This window comes from Pseudorca crassidens, chromosome 15 (assembly GCF_039906515.1).
Source record: "Pseudorca crassidens isolate mPseCra1 chromosome 15, mPseCra1.hap1, whole genome shotgun sequence".
In the NCBI taxonomy this organism is placed as follows: domain Eukaryota; kingdom Metazoa; phylum Chordata; class Mammalia; order Artiodactyla; family Delphinidae; genus Pseudorca; species Pseudorca crassidens.
Genome location: NC_090310.1, coordinates 16,644,134 through 16,667,978, shown reverse-complemented (window position 1 = coordinate 16,667,978; position 23,845 = coordinate 16,644,134). Strand labels below are relative to the sequence as shown.

Here is a 23,845-nt window from a genome sequence, read left to right as displayed (position 1 = left end):
CTGCCCCTAATTCACACACTGCCACCAGTTATACAAGCTTCAGCCCCAACAGCCTCCAGCTGTGACAGGCAAGCCCACCAACTCAGGAAGTGTCTGCCCTCTCCGTCGCTGTGAGTCCAGTGTCCAGCACAGTGCCTGGCATGTAGCTGGTGCTCAATAAACATTTTTCAGTTTTTTTGGGCTGCACCTCTCGGCTTGCGGGATCTTAGTTCCCCGACCAGGGATTGAACCCGGGCCTCGGCAGTGAAAGCGTGGCGTCCTAACCACTGGACTGCCACGGAATTCCCAAACATTTTTCAAGCAAACAAATTCTACTCGGATTCTCCCACTCCCACCCTCTCCCCACTCTTCAATAGAATACACCATGCATATGGTCCATTTCTGGGTCCCACAGGGGCTGCGTGTGGTTCATTGTGGCGGGGCAGGGGGGTCCCACAGGAAGCCAGTGACAGAACTGGACCCAGACTTGGTGACGGTAATTGTTTGTTAAGGGAATGCAGAGGGGATCCAGGAGTGGATGTGTAAGTGACGGAGTCCTGGGGATGTTCCCTGCAACTCGGTGCCCTGCTCATGACAGGGACGATGCCCTGAGACCCCAGTCTCACGCGGCTCCCTGGAGAAGCGCGTGGTGGGTTCAGGTGGCCCCGGGCACTCTGACCAAGATCCAGATGCCGAGCGCTGCAGTCATTCTTGGGCAAGAGGTGGCATCTGAGGTCCCGTGGGAGGCAGACCAGGCTCAGGCGGGGGCGGAACTCAGGCGCTGCCTTCCCTCTGCTCCCTGCGGCCACCCGCCTACCGGCCTCCCAGCTCTGGCAGGGAAGGAGTTAACCTCCCGGCTTCTCAGCGTGAATGTGTAGCTATTAATACCCACAGCCAAGCCGGTCTGCGGAGCAGAGCCGCCACTGGAGTCGGAAGAGCCGGGGCAGAGGGAGCTCCAGTGGGAGCCAGCGCTGGAGCCTGGACTCCAGGGCCCAGAACTTTTCTCGGGGATAGCGAGGGCACTGTGCCAGCCTCACCTGGTCCTTGCCCACCTTCCAGCTTCAGGTCCCGGCTGTCCTTCCCGGAGGCCACCCGTGCCGTGCCACCCACCCCAGCTGGGGAGAGCAAACTTTCTTAGGGAAACCACCGCCACTGCCGTGCTGGCTGGACGGCGGGGAGCAGACGGCCGGACAGACAGATGAACAGATGGACAGGACATCTGCAAACCTGTCCTCCTGGTCCTGCCTCTGACAGGCTGCAGCAGACTGGGCAGCTGAGGGGCCTCGGGCGCCACCAGGGGCAGCAAGGGGCCCTGCTGGACCTTTGTCCACCAGCCAGCTGCCTCTGAGTCCAGGCGACTGGAAGCTGCTTCCCGGGGCCCAACCCAGTGGCTGGAAGGTCTGTGGGTCAGGACAGCAGATCCCACCAGACAGAGCCCCAGGCTCTCCCACCCACCGAGGCGACGGGTAACCTGAGTGAAAAGGCACAGGTGGCAGGTGGGCAGGTGCAGGCGCGGGGTCCTGAAGCCAACAGGCTACTGACCCTGGAGCACGCTGGCTCGGGGACCCCTGCCCAGGCAAGGGACGATGCTGCTGAGGCCGCCACCAGCCACCCCTGCCCCGTCCTGGAGCTGCCTCCGGCCTGGCCCCTGGGCTGTGGAACAGAGGATGTGCCAGCCTTCTGCTTCGTCTGTTTCCACAGGGAGGAGGAGGAGGAACTGCTGGAAGAAGTCCCGCTGCAGAGGTCAGTGCCTGCGGTGGGCAGCGGGTGGGCAGGGTGAGGGCACAGGGCTCAGATGGGGCCCCTGGGGGCCTGGAAGTCCTGCTTCCGAGTTCCTCGTCTGTCCACTGCTTACCAGCCACCACCACCTCCCTGTGTCAGACTCTCAGATCTCCCACCTGGGTATCCCCACAGCCTCCTCCCTGTCTCTCCCATCCTGCCCCCACAGTGACCCTCCTGTCCTTTCCCATTGTGGTCATGTCCTCCCTGCTCAGAGCCCTCCATGGCTCCCAGCTCCCACACGATGAAGTCAACACTCAGCTGGGCATTCAAGGCCTGCGAGATCAGGCAAGCCCCACCCACCTCATCTCGCTCTGCTCTCCTGTATTTACCCCCAGTGAAACCCTGCCCAGACTTCCCTTTCCCTGGCTCCCCTCCTTCCAGGCCCGGCTGCAATACCTCCTCCTCCAGGAAGCCCTCCAAGAAGCCCCTGCCCCAACCCAAGCTGAAAGCCACCTTTCCTCCCTACACTGACACCTAATAGTGTTAGGTTTTCCTTGAATTAAAAAGTGGAAATGTCTGTGTGTGCATATGCATGCGTGTACGTGAGTTTGTTTATAAAAGAAAGGGAGGGAATGAAGGGGAATGAAGGTTTGTGTGTGTATGTGATTGGGTATCTGGGTGTGAGTATGTGGGATTGTGAGTATGTATACATGTCTGTGGCAGTGAGTGTGAGTTCTACGTACTTATTTGGGGGAGGGGGTGTGCACTGGGACTGGGTCGGGGGGTTCATGCCCTAGAGATCATTGTCTCTTTTGCCAGCTCTCCCTACCCCCACCTTCAGAAAAACCCAGGCTCCAGCCAAGTGCATTTCACAAGCTGTGACCGCAAGCTCTGGGAATAGATGGAACATCTGTAGGGGAGACAGGGGTCACCTCTCTCCAGCCCAGCCTGCCCACGCCTCCATCACTGCCTGAGTCAGCACTGCCCTGGGTGGCGAGAAGGGCAGGCTCAGGGCCAGCCCAGGTGTGCCCTCCGGGACCCTAGTAGGAAGGCGAGGGTATGGGCTCCTGCAGCCTGGGACAGGTTCCTCCCTGAATCTCACTGGGTCGGTCATTTCCCTTCCGCGGGTCTCTGTCTCCTCATCTGGGAAACGGTGGGCTGCTCCTTGCATGGTTGTCAGTTCATCATTCAGCAGCGACTGAGAACTCATAGTGCGCCAGGGCCCCAGCCCTCCTGGGGTCCAGCCTGCTAGGAGAGACCCGAAAGCAAACCGATCAGTTTGGCAGAGCGATGGGCGCCTTGATGGGCGTGAGTGCACTGCACGCAGGGAGTGAGGCGGAGGGACTGACCACCTCTGCCCTCAGGAACCCTAGGAGCCCCTGTGGGTCTGTCCTCTGCCAAGTGGTGAGTGAAGTTAAGGAAAGGACATCCCAGGCAAGGGGTACGGCGAGAGCAAAGACTTGGTGATATGAAGAAGGAATTGTGTGGGCATGGTGGAGATGGGGCTGACAGGGTCTGCGGGGGCCAGATCACCAAGGGCCTTGACTGCTGAGCCAAGGACTTGATCTATAGGTGATGGAGCGAGCAGTGGGGAGGGCTTGAAGCAAAACGGGGCCAAGTTAGGTGACTCAATGAGGCCACAGGTGTGGAAGTGTTTCTCGAAATCCAAACCAATGGATTCCTGAGAGCAGCACTATTTTCACAGTAAGAGCTCAAAATGCTTGTTGAATGATTGGACGAATGGACGAATGAATGAATGAATGAATGAATATGATGTGGGGAGATGGGACATCAGAATCACTGAGCTGGTGGGCGCTGGCCCTTTAAGATCTGGAGAGGGGACACCGCCAGACTGGGCAGAGACAGTGACCACAGGTGCCAGGTGGTAAAGCTAAAAATACTGAGTGATGGTGGACACCCAGGCTGCAGGGGCCGGCAGTGCTAGCGGGGAGTGGGGGGGGAAGGCTCTGGAGTGTTTCTTTCCTACTGGAGGAGGGGCAGTGGGTAGTGAGGTCTGGTAGGGTCACCTTGTGGGTATAGAGGAGCCTGTTCCCCTCCCCCACTACTCTCAGACTTTCTCCAGCCCCTGGAAGGTGCCAGGTTTCACTCCCAATAGCTTCCATGTTTAGTAGCCCCAGGGCGTGCTAATTCTGAGGCATCCTGCTTCTCTGTGACTCTGGGGAAGTCATTTCCTCTCTTTGGGCCTCTGTAAAATTAAAGCATTGCTGGGGCGCTTTTAGGGACAGAGAAGCAAGGAGGGATGCAGGCAACCAGTTCACTCATGTGTGGATTCAGCAAATGTTCCCCGAGGCCTCCTGGGGACTAGATGCTGAGGCCACAGAGATGAACACAAACCAGGCACTTCCCTGGAGGAGCCCAGCAAGGATACACTGGAACAATTGCATGCAGCAGCAATGCGCTGTCATTGAGGTGTGAACGCAGTGCCCTCCGTGGGCTGATGCAAGAAATGGCCATACTGAGAACTCAACTGCATTTGGTGAAAATTTGTCAACAAAAGCATCACCCATCAGCCACCTCCACTTGATGCTTGGCGTGTGATGAAGGTGAGGCTCGCAGCCTTAATGAACAAGCCCTGGAACCGCACGCGCTTCACATGGTAGAGCCTCCTGTGCTGTTCACGCAAAGTCCAGAGGGGGCTGGGGTGTGGGGGACACTGCTCTACTCAGTCTTTCGGGGACCCAGGCTCCTCCCACCTTGTGATACTGTCATCACCCAGGGCCTCAGAATCCATCGCCGGATCCTCTGCTTCCACTGGCAGATGAAAAAGAAAGAGGGTGGAGATCACGTGGAAGGGTTTTCCGAGCCAAAGCTGCAAGTGGCCTACTTCACTTCTGCCCACACTCCATGGCCAAAGCAGCTAGTTGCAAGAGAAACTGGGAAACGTAGTCCTGCTGTGAAAATGATATATTTGGTGTACATGAAAGCGCCTGGCACACGAGAGGTACCCAGCATGTTCGTGCAGAATGCATTCATTCATTCTGCAGATTTCACTGAGCCCCCTCAGTGGACTGGACAGTGAAAACACCAGTCCTGCTCTCACTGGGCTTTGATCCAAGGGGGAGTCAAACAAAATACAAGTCCACAAACAAACTAATATGATCTTCCGTGTTCAAAACCCACTGTTAAGGAAATGACCAGAGGGATGGTTGGGGGAGACACCCACTTGGCGTAAGGAGGAGGGGAAGTAGGGACAATTCCTCTAAGACCTCAAGAATGAGAAGGAGCTGAGCAGAGTTGGAGGAGGAGCATTTCAGGCATGGAGAACAGAGAGTGCAAAGGCCCAGAGGCAGGTTAGAGTTTGGAGACTGTGAGAAAATGTCAGGTCATTGTGGCTAGAGGAGGGTGAGTGATGGGAAGAGTGATACGGGCGATGGGGAGAGTGACAAGGGTGACAGGGAGAGTGCCAAGGGTGATGGGGAGAGTGACACGGGCGACGGGGAGAGTGACATGGGCAATGGGGACAGACAGGAATGGCTAGATCACGTAGGCCTTGTGGGCCATGGTGAGGAGGATGGATTTCATTCTGGATAAGATTGGGAAAGCTTTGGAGGCTTTTAAGTGGGGGAAGCTATATAGTTTGATTGACATCTTAAGTGATCACTTGGGCTGCTCTGGAGAAAATCCATGGCAGCCAGGCCAGAGTAGACACAGGAAACCGGGGTGGAGGTCACGGTGGTGATGGAGGGGGGCCATGGCGTTGGCCTGGACCATGGTGGCCCTTGGAGACGGGGGGAATAGGTGCCTTCTAGATGTATTTGGGAGACAGAATTTGCTGATGGGTTAAAGGAAGAAGGGAAGCAAGGATGAATCTGAGGTTTCTGGGTTGGATAAGTGTGGAGATGATGGGAAGGTTCAAGAGAGGGAAGAGACGTGGTTGGAAACTCAAGAATTCGGCCATGGATGTTTTCAACCTAGAGACACATGAGATGCCCAAGTGAAGATGTCAAGTGAGGACTTGATACTAAGAGTCCGGAGCTCAAAGCTGTAGTTTTTGGGCGGGCGAGAGGATATCAGAGACTTCAGTGTGAAGATGGCATTGAAAGCCATGAGGTTGGGACTTCCCTGGTGGCACAGCGGTTAAGAATCCGCCTGTCAATGCAGGGGACACGGGTTCGAGCCCTGGTCCGGGAAGATCCCACATGCCGCGGAGCAACTAAGCCCTTGCGCCACAACTACTGAGCCTGCGCTCTAGAGCCCGCGTGCCACAACTACTGAAACCCATACGCCTAGAGCTCGTGCTCCGCAACAAGAGAAGCCACTGCAATGAGAAGCCCGTGCACCGCAACTAGAGAGAGCCCGCGCACAGCAACGAAGACCCAACGCAGCCAAAATTTAATTAATTAATTTAAAAAAAAAAGAAAACCATGAGGTCACAAGGAGAGAGAGGAGAGGAGAGGCCCCAGGATGGAGCCCTGAGGAACTCCACAATTTTGGGGTCACGTGGAGGAGACGCTAACAAGGGCGGAAGAGAAGTAAAGTAGGAGGGAAACGAGGAGCATGGGTAGTCATGGAAACCAAGAGACGAGTGTCTCAAGGAGGAGAGAGAGGTGGACAACTGGCTTCAGAAATGCCAAACAGCCAAGGAAAAGGAGGATAGATTCAGCAGCACAGAAGCTGAAAGTGACCCGGCTGAGAACATTTCATGGAGGGGTGGAGACAGGAGTAGGTGTGAGCAGAAACTTCCGGTTAAAGACGGTGGATCGAATACACACATCCAATTTCTCTGTGTCCTGAAACCCCATGAAAAAGAAGTGAGTGGGGTTTTTTTTTCTTTTCCTTTATGGTTCATTACAAGATATTGAATATATTGATAGTTCCCTGTGCTGTACAGCAGGACCTTGTTGTTGTTGTTTTTTTGGTTTTGTTTTTTACTGGTGTTTTTTGGCCACACCGTTCCCTGACCAGGGATCTAACCCGCACCCCCTGCAGTGGAAGCACAGAATTTTTTTTTTTTTTTTAAGATGTTGTGGGTAGGAGTTTATTAATTAACTAATTAATTTTTGCTGTGTTGCGTCTTCGTTTCTGTGCGAGGGCTTTCTCTAGTTGTGGCAAGCGGGGGCCACTCTTCATCGCGGTGCGCGGGCCTCTCACTGTCGCGGGCTCTCTTGTTGTGGAGCACAGGCTCCAGACGCGCAGGCTCAGTAGTTGTGGCTCACGGGCCTAGTTGCTCCGCGGCATGTGGGATCCTCCCGGACCAGGGCTCGAACCCGTGTCCCCTGCATTAGCAGGCGGATTCTCAACCACTGCGCCACCAGGGAAGCCCAAAGCACAGAATCTTAACCACTGGACCCGCAGGGACGTTCCAGGACTTTGTTGTTTGTCTCTTTTATATATAGTAGTTTGTATCGGTTAATCTCAAACTCCAAATTTATCCCTCCCCCACTTTCCCCTTTGGTAACCATAAGTTTGTTTTCTATGTCTGTCTGTTTCTGTTTTGCAAAAGTTCATTTGTACCGTATTTTAGATTCCACATATAAGTGATATCATCTGATATTTGTCTTTGTCTGGCTTACTTCACTTAGTGTGATAATCTCTAGGTCCATCCATGTAGCTGCAAATGGCATTATTTCATCCTTTTTATGGCTGAGTAATATTCCATTGTGTGTGTGTGTGTGTATAAATATAAAATTGTATATATACATTGTATTATATATATATATATATATCACATCTTTTTTATTATTATTTTTATTGAGGTAGAGTTGATTGACAATGCTGTGCCAGTCCCTGCTGTACAGCAAGGTGACTCAGTTTTACACATACATACATTCTTCTTTTAATATTGTTTTCCATTATGGTTTATCCCAGGAGGTTGGATATAGTTCCCTTTGCTATACAGTAGGACCTTGTTGTTTATCCATTCTAAATGTAATAGTTTTGTAGATAGGTTCATTTGTGCCTTATTTTAGATTCCACATATAAGTGATATCATATGGTATTTGTCTTTCTCTTTCTGACTTACTTCACTTAGTATGATAATCTGTAGTTGCATGCATGTTGCTGCAAATGGCATTATTTTTTCTTTTTTATGGCTGAGTAGTATTCCACTGTATCTATGTACCACATCTTTATCCATTCATCTGTTGATGGACATGTAGGTTGTTTCTCTGTTTTGGCTATTGTGAATAGTGCTGCTATGAACATAGGGGTGCATATATACCACATCTTCTTTATTCATTCATCTGTCAGTGGACATTTAGGTAGCTTCCACGTCTTGGCTATTGTAAATAGTGCCACAGTAAACATTAGGGTGCATGTATCTTTTTGAATTCGAGTTTTCTCTGGATATATGCCCAGGAGTGAGATTGCAGCGTCATATGGTAACTCTTTTAGTTTTTTAAGGAACCTCCATACTGTTCTCCATAGTGGCTGCACCAATTTACATTCCCACCAACAGTGTAGGAGGGTTCCCTTTTCTCCACATGTGAGTGGGTTTTTAAGGTATATTTATTGCTCTTTTGTTGCTGCCATAACAAACTACCACAAACTTCGTTGTTTAAAACCAAATTTATCATCTTACTCACTATATGTCAAAAGTCCAACACAGGTCTCCCTGGGCTAAAATCAAGATGTTGACAGGGCTGCTCTTGGAAGCTCTTTCTGGAAGAACTTTCTGGAAGCTCTAGGGGAGAATCCATTCCCTTGTCTTTTCCAAGGTGCCGTTTTCCAGTTGGCCCCCTCCCTCCGGCATGGGAGCGTCTCTCTGGCCCTGCTTCTCTCATCACGTCTTTCTTGGACCACAGCTGGGAAAGGTTCTCTGCTTTTAATGCTGCATGCGATTAGCTTGGGCTCATCTGAGCAATCCAAGCTCATCTCCCCATCTCAGGGTCCTTAACCTTAATCACACCTGCAAAGTCCCTTTCTGCCACGTAAGGTAACATACTCCCAGGTTCCGGAGATTAGGACACAGACGTGTTGTGGGATTAGGTGGTCCATTATTCTGCCTGCCACAGCATGAATCAGCAAGAACTAATACATTGAAAAAGGAGACAATAGCAACAGAGTTTTGGAATCTGGAAAGCAGAAGAACATAGTAAATGATGTAGCAGTCTGATGACATTGCACCTCAAGTGAACCCTAAATTGGGGGTGAGAAAGCCAAGGGGCACCACAGTTCCCCCACAAAACCCCAAAAGGCCCTGGTGTTAATGGACTAAGTACCGCCTGGAAGTGAGCGTAAAGCCGGGGCCAAACACAGGAGGATTGGTCTAAGAAGGGCTTTAATTCTCAGATTTCTTTCTCTGCTCAGCACCACTGGGCAGCTGCCTCTCCCCCACCCTGACAAAGACCGAAGGCTTATTCTCCAGAGAGGATAAAACACAAGAGTCTCTGAGCCAGAGGACAGGGCACCGTGAGGATGAGGGGAGAGTTCTACACCCTACTGGCGGGATTATTTGAATACTGCATCCTGAATGTGGGGAGCTCTGCCCCGCCCCCATCACCTGGGGCCTCCTTCCCCATCTCAGCTCCCAGAATAGTGAAGTCCAGCCTAAACTCTCCAGGCAGGACACTGCAGATTTATTCCCTTCAATCTCTGAATATATTAACGATTGGTATTTTTTTCTTGCTCTTCTCGTTTCCTGTTTTAGTTTTCTTCTCTCTGTGCATAGTTTCTGTTTCCTCCAGATTTTTTTTCTGTTAAGATTAGTTCTGTCTACTACTGAGTCCGTGTGGGTTTAGTTGCCTTGCATCATGTGGGATCTTAGTTCCCCGACCAAGGATCGAACCCGTGTCCCCTGCATTGGAAGGCAGATTCTTTTTTTTTTTTTTGCGGTACGCGGGCCTCTCACTGCCGCGGCCCCTCCCGCCGCGGAGCACAGGCGCCGGACGCACAGGCCCAGCGGCCACGGCCCACGGGCCCAGCCGCTCCGCGGCATGCGGAACCCTCCCAGACGGGGGCACGAACCCGCGTCCCCTGCATCGGCAGGCGGACCCCCAACCACTGTGCCACCAGGGAAGCCCTGGAAGGCAGATTCTTAACCACTGGACCGCCAGTGTCAGACTCTCCAAGAAAAGGATACCTAAAAAGGTTGGCATCAGGGATTTCCCAATGAAACAACCCAATGCGAATTCTCTATATTGACCCCCTGAGTCAGCCAAGCCCCCTACCCATAGCATAGAGCTTCTCAGCAGCTTGCTTGCATAAGTTGTATTTTTATATTCTTTAATCAAGGCATAATTACTGTGAAATGCAAAGGTCTTAAGTGGCCAGCTTAATGAGTTTTGACAAATGTATACACCTGTGTAACCCACACCTCAAGCAAGATATTACCATGTGAGGTAACATTCAGGCTTTCATCATGCCCCAGTCAATACCCAACACACACAGAGGCAACTACTATTCTATCAGCTCTTTAACTCTCTTAAATATGAGCAGATAACCAGGGACCATCAACATTTGCGAAAAACCTCTAATATGAGAGTCAGAGCAAAAACAAACAGAAAAACAGAATTTAGAGGAAACAGAATATGCAGGGAAAAGAAAACTTAAAAGCAAAACTATAATTACTATATTCAGAGATTTAGGAAAATATATTGCAACTATGAAACAAAAACTAGATGCTATTTTGAAAGGGAAAAAACCTCTGAGGACGAACAAAACAAAACAAAAAAGTTCTTAAAAATTAAGAATATCATAGCAGTGGGAGTTTGGAGTTAGCAGATGCAAACTAGTATACACAGAATGGATAAAAAACAGGTCCTACTATATAACACAGGGAACTATGTTCAGTATCCTGTGATAAACCATAATGGAAAAGAATATGAAACAGAATATGTGTGTGTGTGTGTGTGTGTGTGTGTGTGTGTGTATATGCTGAATCACTTTGCTATACAGCAGAAATTCACACAACATTGTAAATCAACTATACTTCAATTAAAAAAAAAGAATATCATAGCAGAAATGGAAAATTTATTTAATAAAGTTAGGGGTCAGCAAACTACAGCCTTCGTGCCAAATCCAGCCTGTCACCTGCTTTAAAAAAAAAAAAATTTTATTTATCTATTTTTGGCTGTGTCAGGTCTTAGTTGCAGCCCGCAGGATGTTTTGTTGCAGCGTATGGGCTCTTCGCTTCATTGCAGCCTGTGCACTTCTCTCTAGTTGTGGTGCACGGGCTCCAGAGCACGCAAGCTCAGTAGTTGCGGCCCGTGGGCTTAGCTGCCCCTCAGCATATGGGATCTTAGTTCCCCGACCAAGGATCGAACCCATGTCCCCTGCATTGGAAGGCAGATTCTTAACCACTGGACCACCAGCAAAGTCTCCTGTCACCTGTTTTTTAAATAAAGTTTTATTTGAACACAGCTACACCATTTGTTTATGTACTGCCTATGGCTGCTTTCACATTGGTGGAGTCAAGTAGTTGTTACAGAGACCCTAAGGCCCATAAAGCCTCAAATATTTACCATTGAGCCCTTTATAGGAAAAGTTTCCTGACCCCCGGAGTTAAAAGATAAAGTTGAGGAAATTTTCCAAAAAGTAAAGCAGAAAGGTAATGATACGTATCTGTTTGGATCCTCCAGTAAACAGATGGTGAGCTGAGTTAGCAGTGTAAGAAGTCCTGGGGGGCTAATGCCTGTGAAAAATAAAGGAGGAGGAATCAGGTTTAGGCAGGAAGACTTTCAGACTGTGACGTAGATCTGACATCTGTGAAATGAAGGAGGAAAGGAAATAAATCTGGGAAGAGAGAGCCTGACTTTTGGTCAAGAAAGTCTTGACCAACCCAGTGGGGGCTGCAGAGCAAAGACTGTCCATTGGAGGAGCCCCACACTGGGCAGAAAGGGCCAGGTCCTGGTGTCCCCGCTGTGCTCAGTCATTCGCTGGGCTGCCCAAGAAGACCTTGGTCTTGACTCAAAGGCTGTGGTAGGTCTCAAAGGCACTGTAGTTGGAGGCTGTCAACCAACTGCACTCTTCACAGCTGAGTAACAAGTTCTTTCTTGAAGGGAGAACCCAGTGGGGCACCTGCATGGCTGCCACACATGGAAAATAGGAAAGAAAGAGTAAGAAAGAGGACCAGTGCAAGAATCTGACACCTTAACAAAGGAGTTCCAGAAAGAGAAGAGAGAAAACAGAGAAGAGGAAATAAGTCGATGAAATATTTCTCAGAATGGAAGGACCTGAGTTTTCAGATCAGAAGGGCTCACTGAGGACTTCCCTGGTGGTGCAGTGGTTAAGAATCCGCCTGCCAATGCAGGGGACACGGGTTCGAGCCCTGGTCTGGGAAGATCCCACATGCGGCAGAGCAAAAAAAACCCATGTGTCACAACTACTGAGCCTGTACTCTAGAGCCTGCGAGCCACAACTACTGAAGCCCATGCACCTAGAGCCCGTGCTCCGCAACAAGAGAAGCCACCACAATGAGAAGCCCGCGCACCACAACGAAGAGTAGCCCCCGCTCGCTGCAACTAGAGAAAGCCTGTGCACAGCAACAAAGACCCAACGCAGCCAAAAATAAATAAATAAATAAACAAATCTATAAAAAAAAAAAAGAGGGCCCACTGAGTGTCCAAAAAATGGATAAAGTTCGACCCACACCACAGCCAGTCACTATTAAATTTCAGAACGCAGAGACAAGAAGAACATTCTACCATATTCTACTAAGGATCAAGAATCATAATGGCATCAGATTTCTCAACAGCAATCCTGGAAACCAGAAGACAAGGAAGGTATTTTCAAAAGTATAAAAGAATTATATTCGGTCTAGAATTTGATACTTAGCCAAACCATTAATAAAGTACAAAAAAGATATTTTTAGATTTACTAAGGCTCAAAAATTTACCTCCCATGCACCCTTTCTTAAGAAAGCTACTGGAGGATGTGTTCCTAAAACAAGGAAGTAAACCAAGAAAGAGTAAACCTGGGATGCAGGAAACAAGGGAGCCAACACAAGAGAGAGTTGAAGGGCATCTGCCAGATGTTGGTGAAGGGAGATCCCAGGGCAGCTTCTCTGAGGAGCAGGCCTGGAGGGCAGGCAGTTCACATTGGAAAAGTCAGAAGGTTCTAGAAAAGGTTTCTCCAAGGAGATGAAACTGATAGGATGCCCAATATACTTAAACTTTTGAAAGATTTACACAACAAAGAGAGAGTGTGGGTTGAATTAGACATAAACAGATAGAAAAATAGGCCCTACCCCCCCAAAAAAAGTTATTAAATCCAAGAAAAACAACTTTTGTGCAGAAAAGGGAAATTAAAAATTTTAAACTTCTGCTCTAACACACTGTTAAGAGAATGAGAAGATAAGCCATAGAATGGGAGAAAAACATTTGCAAAAGACATCTGATCTGATATAGAAATGTTTAACTGATAAAAGACTGTTATCCAAAGCATACAAAGAACTGGTGAAACTCGACAATAAGAAAATGAACAACCCAATTAAAGAATGGGCAAAAGATCTGAACGGCCACTTCACCAAAGATGATCTGCAGATGGCAAATAAGCATATAGAAGATGCTCCACATCATATGTCATCCGGAAACAGCAACCTAAAACAACAGTGAGGGGCTTCCCTGGTGGTGCAGTGGTTGAGAGTCCGCCTGCCGATGCAGGGGACGCGGGTTCGTGCCCCGGTCTGGGAGGATCCCACGTGCCGCGGAGCGGCTGGGCCCGTGAGCCATGGCCGCTGAGCCTGCGCGTCCAGAGCCTGTGCTCCGCAACGGGAGAGGCCACAGCAGTGAGAGGCCCACGTACCGCAAAAAAGAAAAGAAAAAAAAAAAAAAAAGATGCACCAAACCTGATAGAAAAGAATCCCAGAAGATCGCCATGGCAACAGCAATAGGATTTGCTATAATGGGATTCATTGGCTTTTTTGTGAAATTGATCCATATTCCTATTAATAACATCATTGTTGGTGGCTGAGTACCTTTTTAGAAAAGTGTTTTTCCATCTTGGGGATTGGTGAACAAATGAGGATTTGAGACTCTCATGGAGTGAAAATTTCCCTATATGTTTTGTGTTTTTCTTTCATTTTTTTTCTTCCAAGATGTTTTCTATTTGTAAATTAAAATAATTAAAAAAAAAAATCCGCCTGCCAATGCAGGGACATGGGTTCGATCCCTGTGCCGGGAAGATCCCACATGCCATGAAGCAACTAAGCCCGTGCGCCACAACTACTGAGCCCGCGTGCCTAGAGCCCGTGCTCCACAACAAGAGAGGCCACCGCAATGAGAAGCCCGCGCACTGCAACGCAGAGTAGTCCCTGCTGGCTGCAACTAGAGAAAGCCCGCACACAGCAGCGAAGACCCAACACAGCCAAACATAAATAAATAAAATAAATAAACTTATTAACAACAGCAAGAAAGGAAATGGATGGAGATGTGTGGTGGAGGAGACACCAGAGCCCGCGAGCTGGGGGGACAATCCTGGAGAAAGGAGGAGGGGGAAGGGAGGGGGGGATGTCCTGAAGAATCCAGGGCCCAAGGGAGGGGTTGGCCTCAGAAGGAGAAGGGCCACCCCCCACTGAAGCCTTTGGAAGAAGTGAGGAGCTCGGAGCTCGGTGGGTTTGTGCTTTGATGGTGGGAGCCAATGCAACTGCATCTGGTCCATCTGTTTTCTCAATGAAGTGGCAGCCACGGTTTGAGGAGCGAGGAGAAGGTGGGAAGACCTTGCCATTCAGAGTGGGGTGCATGGACCAGCAGCAACAGCACCCCCTGGGGGCTGGTTAGATGTGCAGAATCTCAGGCCTCACCAAGATCCCTAGGAGATGCACAAGCAAATTAAAGTTTGAGAATCACTGCTCAGAGAGAGTGGGGAAAAGCAACTGACAGGCATACTTGGGTTGTAGGGCGGCAGCAGTGAGTGCCGCTTTGAGACCATGAAGGGAAACTCCCAGCCAGGTGTGGGACCCTCAGACCAGTGCTAGCTTGTGCAGTTGCAGGCAGAGAGCAGGTGATAGCTGGCATTTTTCCAGGCAGGTACTTCAACAGGAAAGTTGGGCCCAGCAGTGCGGAGTGGTTTCCAGGGAGCGGCCATGGTGAGGGTGTGCGGAGCCCAAACAGGGCACCGTGGACAGTCGTGGCAGAAGGAGACTGATGGGCAGTGAGAAAGTGATGGGGAGAGTGGGCTGGTGGCCTCGATGAGATCAAAGAGCTGTTGTTTCTGGGTACCAGATGAAGACGATGGAAGGGGGAAACAGAGGGAGATGATCAAAACAGATCTCAGAGTGGGTGGGGTTGGGATAATTACAAGGCTTGGGTGTGAGCCTCAGAGGCTGAAGGAAGCAGAGAGGGTTAAGGTGGCAGAAAAGGCCAGAGAACGGAGACGCGTGCTGCAGGCTGCCTGACATCTCCTCTGTCCTCCCCTCTAATGATGGTGGTGTGGCCTACGCATCAGGACTTTTGAAAGTTCCCCAGTAGATTATAATGTGCAGCAGAGTTTGAGAACCACGGGTGTGGTCAAGGAGACCCAGGCTCTGACAGAAAGAGACACAGAGGAGCAACCAGAAAGTTCCTTGGGGCTTGCGTTGCAAGTGGAGCCTGACCAGGGAAAGGGGCAGTTGGGTAGGGGCCGCATGTCCTGGGTTGTAGATGAGGAGATGGAGATGTCGTGGTCTTCCCCTGGAGAACCAGATAGTAAATATGTGTGTGAGACAGAGACGGAGAGATCGGACCGAGCAAGGCCAGCGCCCCGTTAGCCCGTCTTCTGTCCTGCACTGTTGCAGACTGGCCGCTAGAGGGAGCGCCGCGCCCGCACATTGCGGGACGGCCCAGCAGGTTCCAGTGGTGAGGCTTCGGCCTCTTTTTCGGGCAGTTTCTGTGTTCAAAGTTCAGATTCTGCAGCCACGTACCCCTGGGTTTCACTCCAGGTCCCACTACTTCCAGGCTCTGTGATCTTGGCCAGTTACGCGACCACTCTGTGACCCAGTTTCGTCCGCGGTACAGTGGGCACAGCGTTAGTTCTAAGCTGAGATGGTTCAAAGGATGAATGAGGTCATGCGGGTGAAGCGCTGAGCCACACTGGGGAATGGCTAACACGACCTGACAGTGGAGGAAGGTTTGCCCCCGCCTCTGTATCTCTCTGCTTCTCCTGCAGCCCCTCAGCCCTGCCCAGCCCAGATCCAGGGTGAGAAACGAAGTGGGAGGAAGCAGAGGCTGGGTTGGGGGTGGCCTCTAGGCCAGGGACATGCCTGGGCTCCTCCCTTTCCTGCTCAGTCTTGCTGATTCTTTTGTTTTGCAGCAAACCTCACCCTGTGGCTCCTTCCTGGCCACGGTCTCTCCTTCTTACCCCAGACCTTCCCCTGCTCCTCCAGGTGCCCAGGGAAGCAGCAGCTGCCCTTGCCTGGCAACCACATCATCCCTGGACCCACGGGAGGCCTGGTGCCCAAGGGCTCAGCATGGGTGCTCCATCCCAGCCATTCTCCTCACTGCCCCCGCTCCTTACTGGCTCCTGCCCAAACCAACCAAGAGCTGACCTGTGAGGCCACACCCCAGGGGATGTCTGCATTTCCAGGTTTGCCAAGACCCCCCGGTGTGGAGGTTGCAGTGGGTAAAAGGCCCACAGAAGCAGTCCCTCTGTCCTATCCTTGGTCCCACAGAGGGGTATAGCCTGGCTGACATTTTTAAAATGATTTGCCAATATTTTAAAAATCAGGGCATTACACCTTAGGCTGCAGATTTCCAACTTCTCCTGAATAATTGGAAGCTCTGCAAACCTGAGTTCACGTTCCCACATGACAGCAGTGGGGCCACAGGGGAGGGGAGGCCACCACTCAGGTGGGCCAGGGCTCTCCGGCTCACCACGGTCCCCACCTAGGCCGTGCACCCCATTCACAGTCCCTCCCTGGCTCCCGTGAGCATCTCAGTCTGCGACCCCAAGAAGGGGGAACTGTGCCTAAGAGGGTTCATGTAACGTGTCATTGTTGTAGCCACTGGCCCAAGGCAGGCAGAAATGCAGAGGTAGAGGGGGTGGGGGCCCCGGAAATGAGAGCAGACCCTCAGGGGCAAGGAATCTTGGGGGGCAGAGAGCTGCTTAGTGTCCTCAGCTGTTCGTGGAATTTCATGGTCCAGGGGCCAAGGGCACTCTACACACACACACACACACACACACACACAGCCCATCCCATTGGCCAATCGGCCAGCAGATCCTGCCACTTCTCACCACCTCTGTTCCTACTGCCTGGTCTGTTGCTATCTTCTCTTGCCTGGCTGGGTACAGGAGCCTCTTCACTTCCATTCCCCCACAGTCTGTCTTCCCCACAGCAGCCAAAGGGAGCCTGTTAAAACCTACAACCCACCTCCTGCCTCCTCTGCTCAAAACCCTCCAAGGACTCCCACCCCGCTCAGAGTCAAAGGCAAAGGCTTACAGTTGTCCTGAACAAACTTTCCCCGTCACCTCTCGTCTCCTCCCTTGCTCCATCAGCCTCCTCGTTGTTCCTGAGCATCCCAAGCACACACTCTGGCCTCAGGGCCTTTGCACTGGCTGTTTCCTCTGCCCGGCCCACTGTACCTGCCCGCCTTCCTCCACATCTGCATGGCTCCCTCCCTCCTTCACCTCCTTCAAGTTTCTGCTCAAATGTAACCGTCTCTGTGAGGACCTTCCTGTATGCCCTGTCCCCTCCCTGCTTTACTTCTTCCCTCCCACTAATCCCTTGAAGCATAATCGTTTACTCGTGTACCCTGTTTTTTGTCTTCTCCCCTCACTACAATGGACAACGGCAGGGATTTTTCTAGGTTTTTTTCATTGCAAATGGTGCTTGGCATGAAGGAGGCATGCAATAATATTGGGCTGGCCAAAAATGTCGTTCGGGTTTTCATAACATCTTAGGGAAGAACCCAAACAAACTTTTTGGCCAACCCAATATTTTGCAAGTGAATGAATGCATGAACAAATATGTGAAGTGAGGGCAGTAACGGTACCAAGTAAGCAGAGTGTCTGTGAGGACTCAGTCAGTGTGCAGCATTCAGGGCCCCACACTTGGGCTGTAGTGCTCTGTGGTTGGCATCTTGCACTTTTTTTCATTTTTTGGCTGCGCTGCGTGGCTTGTGGGATCTTAGTTCCTCAACCAGGGATCAAACCCTCGCCCTCAGCAGTGAAAACACAGCGTCCTAACCACTGGACTGCCAGGGACTTCCCAGCATCTTGCAATTCTTAATCATTTCATCTTTGAAGTGTAATGAAGTCTGATTAACAACGGCGCATGCACTGTGAATCCCACCTCCCTTCCCACATCCCCTGGGTATGTCTTGGCCACCCACTCCTTGCCCCCAGCCAGTCAAGGCTGCTATCCTTCGTCTGGCAGCGGCCTGGGTGCAGGAGGGTTCCGTGTCAGGTGTGCATCAAGGTGGCCCCAGGCACCCATGAGGGCCTGCACTGGCCCCAGGAGTATCCCTGTGCCCAAGGCAGCATGACATTAATGGCAGGCGGAGAGAGAGGCTTGGGTAGGAAGGAAGAGCTTCTCTTCTGCTTTCTGAACAAGAAGCCCCACATTCTGTAGCTGGCCCTGGTGTCAAGGACACACACCTCACACGTGTACCTGCTCCAGCCACGGGTGCTGTTGTTGTTACTCAAGACCCCATGATTAGAGGGAAACAGAGCCCAGCAGGGGAAAGCCCCCAGGCTCCTGGGCCAGCTGCTGGCCTCCCAGGGGACCGGCTTGGAAGAGAACATTCCCCTGCCGCCCACCACCTGCCTCGCATCCACTCTGTGAGCGGTGGGCTGAGGATGCGCCAGGGCACACCCCTCCCTCCTGGCCGCCGTTGCCACATCTGTGAGCTGGGACTGAGAGCACTGCAGGTTTCCCGCTGGCAACGACAGCAAGTGCTTTGCCAGCTTAAACCTGGGGGAACGTGAGGGTGGTGGTCACGGTTCCCAGGGATTGTCGTGGCTGCTTTGCAGGGTCCCTGGGTCAGGGCTCATTTCCTGCCTCCATCCCCCAAAAGTTCAAAGGGTGATATAGCTTTAAGCCCTGAGTGGTGGGTGACAGGCAGTCAGGTCTCCATGGTGACCTCAACCCAAGCATCGCAGAGCATATGTGGCCTTGGTGAGGGCACTGCACCCTGATGGTAACTTCAGGCCAGACCCTGGGGGTGGCTGCTGACCCCGATGGTCTCAATAGTGGCCTCAGAGCCCCACGGTGGCTGCAGACCTGGTGACGGTGGGGAGGTGCCAGGCACTTTATCCCCCCTCCCTCCGTCCTGCCTAAGCCTCCATCTCTCCTCCGCAGCCACTAGAATTTGAGCCATTCTCCAGGATCCACTTAATTAGCTGAGCTCACTAACTCCCACAGGCTTCTCCTCGCCACCTAATTAACTAACTTAATTAGGGCTTGCAGGCCCGGTTCCACCTGGCCCCCTCCGACTGCACCCTGCCCACGTCCTCCAGGCCCCTGGCTCAGCCAGGCCTCCACCAGGCTGCGAACAGATGGGGGTGGCGCTCGGTCCCTCCAGCGCCCAGGCCTCCACCCTGTGTCCCTCCCTCCAGTCCGGGGTCCCAGCGCAGAGCCCCTCCCGGGCAGAAGCTCATGGGCAAAGGAGTGGAAACCGAGAGAGGGAGGTGGGTAGGGAGAGGGATGGAACTGAGACAGCGGGAGCAGGTGACAGGAGGCGAGGTTGCTGGGGCTGGATGGGCTGGGCACCGGAGCAGTTCGGGGCCTGGTCTCCGGAGCCTGCCTGGGTTCAGGCCCAGCCAGTGTGTCCATCTCTGCAGCTTCTCACCTCCATGTCTCAGGTACAAAATGAGAGCACGCCCACACCGTAACGTTGTTGTGAAATTTAAACGAGTTCACCCGCGTCAAATGCTTAAAACCTGGCACCAATCTGTGTTCATCAAATAAGCGGGTGGTGTGGGCAAAGGCTCCCTGCGGAGGAGGGGCTGGAGGAGGGGAGGGGAGGGTGCTGCCCGTAGGTGTCAGGGAGACACCCCCCACCCCCACCCAGGCCAGCAGTAGAGTGGGCCTGGGAACTGCAACCAGAGGCTGCCAACTGGGAGGGACCCTTGACCTGGGAGAGGTTAAAGGGACAAGTAGCAAGAAGGGCACAGGACAGAGCATCCTGTTCCTACTCCAGCGGGTGGGAGAGGCTGGCCTTGCTCGTGCAGGACCCCCATGCTCTGTGCCCTAGTTTCCCCATCTGGGGGAAGGTCTAGCCTTGTGGAAGCACCTGGCACATCCTAGTTGCCTCATAAATGTCTAGAGCCTCATACCTGAGAAGCGAGGTGACCTGAAAAGGTGTTCAACGGCCTTCACCTCCCCCAGGACCAAAGTAAAGAAAGTGGGCTGCACTAGCAGCAGGCGGGATGCAGGTTAGACAGGAGGTGGGGCTTCCAGATTGAGGAGTACAAGATCCCAAATGCGGGAAGGAGAAAAGTTGTGTCTGAGCTGCTGAGCGGGCTCCGGGGGAGAGATGGCCGATCAGCAAGGAGCAGGAAGGAGTGAGATGGGGCCTGGGACTACTTAGCTCACAATTTGACGTTTACTGGTGTGATTGGTATAGGGTCTCCCCCACTAGACTGGAGGCTCCTGAAGGCAAGGATTGTCTGTTTAGCCCACCCTTTTATCCTGGTGCCCTTACACAGCAGGTGCCAGTGAATAAATGTAAATGCGTGAATGCACGCCTGCGTGCCTTGGCCAGGAACACAGAGGTTCCTGATGCTTAGAGGGAAAGGGGCCCCACGTGGCAGCCCAGGCATCCACCCTGCCTGCTCAGCTATGATCCCCCCAGCTCTTCACGTGGCCCCAAGAACAACCAGCCTAAGGCGGCAGGAGCTGGGCTCCAAGGATTCCAAACTCCTGCCCCTGGACACACTGAGCTCCTCTGAGAATCTCTTCAGACAACCTGGGATGCGGAGGAAATAGTGATTATGGGGGACAGAGGGGAGAACCTTTCATTTACTCCTGCATTCTTAAACACTTTAGAAACCCCCATTTACACATAGTGCAAAGAGCTTGGGGTTGTAAGTGACAGAGACCCAATTCAAACTGACGTAAGCACAAAAGGGATTTTTGGGTTACACGACTGAAAAGTCCAGGGTCTTCAGGTATGGCTAGATCCAGGGGCTCAAATGATGACACTGGGATTCTGATGCTCTCCATCTCTTGGCTCTGCTCTCTGCTAGGTCAGCTTCTTCCTCTGGGAGGTTCTCCCTCGTGGGAGCAATTCCAGGCTTATATCCCACCCTCTTCCGGGGCAATGGAAAGAGAGTTCTATTGTATCAGCCTGGCATGGGGCACAGACATGTCTCAGAAACAATCAGTGTGGCCAGGGGACTGGTATATGCTGATTGGCGGGAGCTGGGTCACAAGCCCACCCCTAGAGCTGAACAGGTGAGCCCCACTTTCAGAAGCCCTAATGAGTAGGGAAGGGTATGTCAAGGAATGTGAGTGCCCAAAGGAAAACTGGGGTTCTGTTGCTAAAAATGGGGGACAGATGATGCTGTGTAACAGAATTCCACTCTACTTGGAATAGATGGGCATCAAGCCACCCCCAGGGCCCTGTTCGAAGGGCTGGTTATTTGTGGCAGACACTGTCCGTTTCCCGCCCGGATCTCCCTGGGCCCCTTCCCAACTTCTATTTGCCAGTATCCTGGCCCCTCTTCCTGAGGGCCTTCCCTGTTCCAGCCTGCTCTGCCCACATCCACAGGGGCCTGCGCCCCTGCCCAGCAGCTCTCACCAGCGACCGACAGGAGCCGGGATATCATACATGTTCAGTGTATGGCCGTGCATGTTCTATACTGTCTCTGAGAGTGCCCCAGTGTGTTCACCTCCAGTTGCCTGCAGTGGTGATTTGTCACGGCCTTCCTGTCTCTTTCCTCTACCCCCCTACCTGGGATCACCTGCCAAAAAAACCCCACAGGATATCGAATCCCTCTCTCAGGGTCTGTTTCTGGGAAACCCAAACTAGGACATCATTAAAGCCAGCCCTCCAGGGATGTGTACAAGACAGCACTTTCTTCCTTTCAAATGTCTATTACATTCCTGGGGCTGGCTTTGGTGACCCATCCCTGAGGAAGGAACAGAGACTGACAAGGCTCTGAGTAGCCTCTGTTCTGAAGATGCTCCCAGGTCCCCTGCAGTAAGCATGGTGGGGGAGGGGCAAAGACCTATCAGATCCTCACTCCACTGTGTCCCAGAGAAACAGCCACATCCATCCCTGAGGAACACAGGCGTTCAGATCCGCCATGAGCAGTAGGTACAGGTGGCAGGGGGCCAGGGAGCCAAATGTACTACTCATTCCCGTGCTCCTCAGAGAGCGAGAGATGAGATCATTTCAGATAGTTCTTAGACCTGGCTTTAGAAAACAGAGTCACACAGTGAAAAAATTATTTTTTCCTCTCTTTTTTCAAGATCCCATTTAAAAACGCTCCCACTAATTTTTAATTATTTTGAAAAAAAAGTTTAAAAAAATAGAGAAAAGTGTAACCCTGTGCATATCCACAACTAGAATCAATGTTAACATTTTATCATATTTGTGTCAGATGTTTTCAATAAAAAAATAATAAAACATGACAGGTAAAGGTGAATTCCCGTGATCTGTCCCCGCCCCAGTCCCATTTCCTGGACTCCATCCCCAAGGGCAACCACAGTTAGTCTTCTCAAATCAGTTGGCACGCTTTCAGCTGCAAAGGGACAGAATTCCCTTCAAAGCAGCTCCAAGTACAACTCAGCAGCTCTGAGGTGTCACAAAGAAGAGGGTTCTTTCCTCTCTGCACTACCATCACTCTGTACTTCCCATCATCAGTGGCATCCTGCTGGCCGTGGACACAGAGTTGTATTTCGACCCAGGAGGTGCAGAGCCCATCAGGACTCTTGCTAGAACACTGTGTTTCTCACTTCAGAATATTTTCTCTAAAAAGGTGTTGAGAGATTCAAAGATCCATGGCGTCCAGCTGCCATACAGCTGGGGCTGCCCCACTGTCTGCTTTCTGGTCCATTGTGGGTTCAGGTGGATTCTTGGTCTTCCTTACCATCTATAGCTTGACCTGTGTCTCCCAGCGGCCCTGAATGCTCCCGCTCCTGGCTGTGGGCAGCTTCTGTACCTTTGCCCCAAATGGCATTGTCTCCAGCATCCTAAGCCTGATCAGCTCTCTGAGCTACTCAGTCACCAATGCCACCAGGGCCCCTGATCATGCTGCATGAGCCAGTCGCCAGCAGCCATGTCCTGGGCATGATGGTGGCCCTCCGGGGGAGGAAATTATTCCTGTACGAGACCATCATAATGCAGACCAACAAGCCAGGAACGTCTTCTCCCAGTCATGACTGGGGCCAGATGCAATAAGGACCATCATAGAACATAGAGTACACTGGGGAAAACCCCCAAAGGCCATCATTGTTCATTGATGGAGATGATCAACGCGGCCAAGACAAGGTCTCAATAGAGCCCTTTCAGTACAGCTGGTAGAGGTACCCAAACCCATATAGTTTGAAACATTATGTAGTTTCTAGAGGACAGGGACTCTCAATTCCTTCCCTGTTTCCCCCAACAGTAACAGAAATTTCTGACACATCAATGAATAGAAAATGCAGCCAAGGGAAAAATGCAAAATCATCAAAAGTCCTGTGGTTCCAGGTCTCACATGCTTCCCTGTGCAGGGAGCAGCAACTCACTGTCCAAGACCATGAGGACATGTCAGCATTGGAGACGGGTGTGGGCAGAGGAAATCTCAGTGGAGGTCTCTGTTTTCCAGTGTTCCTCCCGTGTTGCTAGGGAGGTGACAGTTAAGTTTTACGTTTGTGTCCTGCTATCCAAGTGACACCCATCAAAACCCTCTCTTGCAAAGGCAGCATTTGCTGTGGGTGCAAAATTTGAGCTGGCCAGAGTGGCTTATCTCTGGGTGTCAAGGAAAAAGGGCTGCAGCATTACACACAGCTGTTTTAGTTCCTCTCTTCGCATACATTGTATTGGTTCAGTCCTCCAGGAAGTGGGCCAAGACGGGGTCAGATATGCAAGAGATTTACTGGGGAAAATGCTTGGGCGGGAACATGGGGAAGGAGCCAGAGGAGGCTGGGAGAACTGTCAGACTGAAATAGATCCAATATTTGGAAAAGGGAAAGAAAGGAAGGAAGGTGGGATAGGGAGAGTCTTAGATTGCAGTGCAATGTTAAGAAAGTTCCGACAAATCCAATGGAGAGTCCTTGATCTCAAGTTGCCCATCAGAGAAGCCCTGTATCTCCCAGGAACTGGGCGCTTTAGAGTCTCTG

At 51.6% G+C, this 23,845-nt stretch overlaps 1 protein-coding gene and 1 pseudogene across 1 annotated transcript in view; both read left to right on the top strand.

Annotated features, from left to right (window-relative positions):
- Window positions 1-892: 892 nt before the first annotated feature.
- Window positions 893-23,845, top strand: part of SBK1 (SH3 domain binding kinase 1) — a 50,150-nt gene continuing 27,197 nt past the window's right edge. Inside the window, exon 1 of the mRNA XM_067706300.1 lies at window positions 893-1,722. The gene's annotated coding sequence lies outside the window, so the exon portion shown is untranslated. The remainder of the gene's footprint in view (window positions 1,723-23,845) is intronic.
- Window positions 1,566-22,922, top strand: LOC137206535 (solute carrier family 35 member E1-like; annotated as a pseudogene).